A 4,363-nucleotide genomic window follows, 5' to 3' on the forward strand; every position below is an offset into this window, starting at 1 on the left:
AAAATATATAAATATATTAAAAGGAAATGTAAATAGTGAAAAGGAAATGTAAACAGTACTCCAGAGAACCAGAGCTGCAGTTCGTGGATCTACCTTCATCATCGCACCTGTTGGGAGCTGGAGAAAATACCATTTTTCTCCAGCAGAGTCCGCCCTGGATCCTCTGAGGGAGCCTCCTGCACAGGTGCAGCTCATCAAGACCATCAGAGGATCCACTACTTAAGCTGCCTTCAGACCTTACCTCAACGCCGCAGTGTTGTTCCAGTTGGTCAGCGCTAAAGCCTTGATCTCAGTGATTTTTTCATGTCCTTAATCCCGAGTCAGATTCTAACGTTTGTCTCTGTGCCTCTAGGTGACTCGTGCTTCCTCCGTGAAAGCTCTGGAAGAGCTAACCTGCCGAGCCGACCCACCGAGCCAAACCCTGAAGATTCTCAGTCAACCTCTAAGCAGCTCTGGGTAAGAGCTAGGAAACCCAAGCCAAGGTCTGTTCTAATAAGACGTGAGACGCTGAAGCAGCTAACGGACTCTACTAACACATCCTTCTCCAGAACCAACAGTGACTCTCCCAAGGAGAACCTCAAGAACCCTCAAGGTACTATCAGAGCACCATTGGAAACCAAAACCCCGTCAACAGTCCTTAACTGTGTTGTCTCTCACGCAGACTCCGGTGAAACCAGATTCCAGGCCCAAACCAGTCATCTGCATATTATGTGCTTGTGCCAATAAACTTGTTAAACTTTTCATCCTGTGTCCGTCAGTGGTGTTCTGCATCTTTGGGTCTCCATTAGAGAACCGATCATGACAGAACACTGCGGCCAAACTCAAGGCCCAGCAGATCACCTCACCCGTCGTTTGGACGAGCAGGAAGCTCTTCTCCAAGGTGAACCCAAACGCTTCGTGAGTTATACCATCTTGTTGGTTCACATAATCAAATGCTACAGAGTTGCTCTAACTTTCTGAATGGAGCTAACGCTACTTCTGCACAGCAACCATTTCCGGGTCCAGTTCCTCCCCCGAGGTCACAACCTGTGACGTCATCAGAGTTCCGTCCTAGTCTCCCAGAAAAATTCTCTGGTAACATGAAAGATTGTAAGGGTTTTTTATTCCAGTGCCGGCTGATTTTTCTGAACTCTCCTAGTTGTTTTTCTTCTGACCACAAGAAGATATCGTTCATTTTCTCTCAGTTAACAGGAAGAGCTTTAGAATGGGCTCAGGCTAGATTTGCCATCGACGACGGTGTAAATTGCCGTTTTTCTGACTTCATTGCTGAATTTTCCCAGGTATTTAACCAGGAGACGGACCAAACGATCGATTCCAGAGCTCTTTTCAACCTTAAACAAGGTAATTCTTCTGTGGCTGATTTCTCAATTAACTTCCGGGTTAAAGCGGCAGCTTCCGGATGGAACCAGAGCGCTCTAAAGGGGGCATTTTTCATGGCTCTAAATGAACAAATCAAGGATGAACTTGCTACCCTCGATGAACCAGCTTCCCTTGACGATTTTATTCATCTCGCCATCAGATTAGATAACAGAATCCGAGCCAGAAACAGCTCCAAGAAGCAAAGTAATTTTTCCTCTGCCACTCATAACATGGCTGTTCTCTCTCCCTCTACAGAGCAGATGTCCACACAGAGTTCTAAGCCACAGACTCTATCGTTGCCTGTTCAGGCCTCTCATTCAGGCGAAAGGGATAATGAGCCTATGCAGGTGGGACACACTAGGCTTTCTCCTGAGGAGAGACAGAGGCGTTTTCTTGGAAAACTTTGCATATACTGTGGTGAGAGTGGTCACTTTATCGCCTCCTGCCCGGCAAAATCAAAAGCCGGGGCCCGCCAGAGGATATGAGGAGTCTGGCGGGCCATATAAATTCAAGTAAATCTCCTCGACTTTTGCTGCCAGCTACTTTGTTCTGTAATAATCAGAGTCTCTCTTTCTCCGCCTTCATCGACTCAGGCTGTGAGCGCAATCTAATCACCTCTGAGCTCGTCCAGCAGCTTCAGATTAAAACCATTCCCCTGTCTCAGCCTCTCAGTGTGTCTGCCATAGACGGAAAGAGACTCCATCGTGTTACCCACCAAACCCAGCGCCTCGAGCTACTTCTGTCAGGTAACCACCGAGAAACTATCACCTTTTTTGTGTTTCCTTCTGCATGTTCCCCCCTGGTCCTCGGATTCGAGTGGTTGGAGAAGCATAACCCTCACATAAATTGGACCAAACGTCTCCTGGAATCTTGGTCTACTACGTGCCACGAAACATGCCTTCGTTCTGCTGCCCCGATTGCGGGGCCTCCTAGAGGTGGGGGGGAGATGGACTCTCCTGACCTTTCTTCTGTTCCCTCTGAGTATCACGACTTAGCCCCCGTTTTCAGTAAGGTCAGTGCGACGTCCCTACCTCCACATAGACCCTACGATTGTGCCATAGAACTTTTACCCGGTGCTCCTCTTCCAAGCAGCAGACTGTATAATATTTCCAAACCAGAAAGTGGAGAAATACATCAACGAATCATTGGCTGCTGGAATAATCCGTCCTTCATCCTCTCCTCTGGGCGCCGGTTTTTTCTTCGTGGGCAAGAAGGATGGTTCTCTGAGGCCATGCATTGACTATCGAGGTTTGAACCAAATAACTATTAAAAACAAATACCCACTGCCTCTTCTCGCCTCAGCTTTTGAACCAGTGCAGGGTGCAACAGTCTTTACTAAGCTGGATTTAAGAAATGCTTATCATCTCCTCAGAATTCGAGAGGGTGATGAATGGAAGACAGCCTTTAAGACACCCTTGGGCCAGTTTGAGTACCTGGTGATGCCCTTTGGTTTGATTAACGCCCCAGCCTGTTTCCAAGCCCTTGTGAATGATGTTCTCAGAGATTTCCTCAACGTATTTGTGTTTGTTTACATTGATGACATTCTCATTTATTCCAAGGATCTCCATGAACACAAGAGACACGTCCGTCTCGTTCTACAGAGACTACTGGAGAATAAGCTGTTCGTGAAAGCCGAGAAATGTGAATTTCATCAGTCTTCAGTCACCTTTCTGGGGTTTGTGCTCGAGGGCGGCCAGGTAAAACCTTCTGAGGACAAGATCAAGGCAGTCCTAGATTGGCCAGTACCTGAGAATCGAAAGCAATTACAGAGGTTTTTAGGGTTTGCTAACTTCTATCGCCGCTTCATCAGAAACTATAGCCAAACCGCCCTGCCATTAACCTCACTAACTTCTTCCAAACGAGTTTTTCAGTGGACTCCCGAGGCCCAAGTTGCATTCGAGAAATTGAAATCTATGTTTTCCAGAGCACCCGTGCTAATTCAACCTGATCCTTCGAGACAATTCATCCTTGAGGTGGACGCTTCAGTTTCCGGTGTTGGAGCTGTTCTCTCCCAAAAAGACGACTCAGATCAAAGAATACACCCTTGTGCCTATTTTTCCCGTAAGCTCTCCTCTGCTGAAAAAAATTACGATGTGGGTGATCGTGAGCTCCTGGCAATCAAACTGGCGTTGGAGGAATGGAGGCATTGGCTGGAAGGAGCTGAGCATCCGGTCCTTGTGTGGACTGATCACAAAAATCTGGCTCATATTCAGTCAATCAAACAAGCTAACCCTCGCCAATCCAGGTGGTCCATCTTTTTCTCCAGATTCAACCTCATTATCACCTACAGACCCGGATCCAAGAACGTGAAGCCCGATTCTCTCTCTCGTCTCTACTCTGCCGATCATCCAGAGACACTTGAACCTGTCCTCCCAGCCTCATGCACCGTTGGAGTAGTCAACTGGGAAATAAAGGACCTAATCAACTCAGCCCTAGCCACCGAACCAGATCCAGGTACCGGTCCGTCTAACCGCACATATGTTCCTTCTTCTGTCAGGTCCCGTCTGATCCAGTGGATGCACGCCGCAAAATTCTCCGCCCATCCAGGAGTGAGTAGGACTGTCGCTCTAATCTCCAGGCGCTTCTGGTGGCCCACGCTCCATCGTGATGTTAGAGAGTATGTGTTGGCCTGTCCCACATGTGCTCGCAACAAGGCTTCGCATCAACCTCCTTCTGGTCTCCTTCAACCTCTACCTGTTCCCTCGCGTCCATGGTCCCACATAGCCATTGATTTCGTCACCGGTCTCCCTGTCTCCCGAGGTATGTCCACCATACTAACCATTGTCGACCGTTTCTCTAAGTCTTGCCATCTAGTCCCCCTGAGAAAACTTCCCACGGCCTTCCAGACAGCCCAGCTTCTTATCAAACATGTGTTCCGGCTTCATGGCATCCCCCAGGAGATTCTATCGGACAGAGGTCCCCAATTCATATCCCAGGTATGGAAGGCTTTTTGTTCTGCGCTCGGCTGCAAACCATCTCTCACCTCAGGTTACCATCCCCAAAC

General features: G+C 48.2%; 1 long non-coding RNA gene across 1 annotated transcript; it reads left to right on the top strand.

Moving 5' to 3' along the window:
* Positions 1–551: 551 nt before the first annotated feature.
* Positions 552–743, top strand: LOC119785225. The gene is made up of 2 exons (XR_005281024.1): positions 552–592; positions 662–743. It is a non-coding gene; the product is annotated as an uncharacterized LOC119785225 (long non-coding RNA).
* The last annotated feature ends 3,620 nt before the right edge of the window (positions 744–4,363 follow it).

The sequence above is a fragment of the Cyprinodon tularosa genome, unplaced genomic scaffold (assembly GCF_016077235.1).
Source record: "Cyprinodon tularosa strain WSP-4 unplaced genomic scaffold, ASM1607723v1 ctg244, whole genome shotgun sequence".
NCBI classification, from domain to species: Eukaryota; Metazoa; Chordata; class Actinopteri; order Cyprinodontiformes; family Cyprinodontidae; genus Cyprinodon; species Cyprinodon tularosa.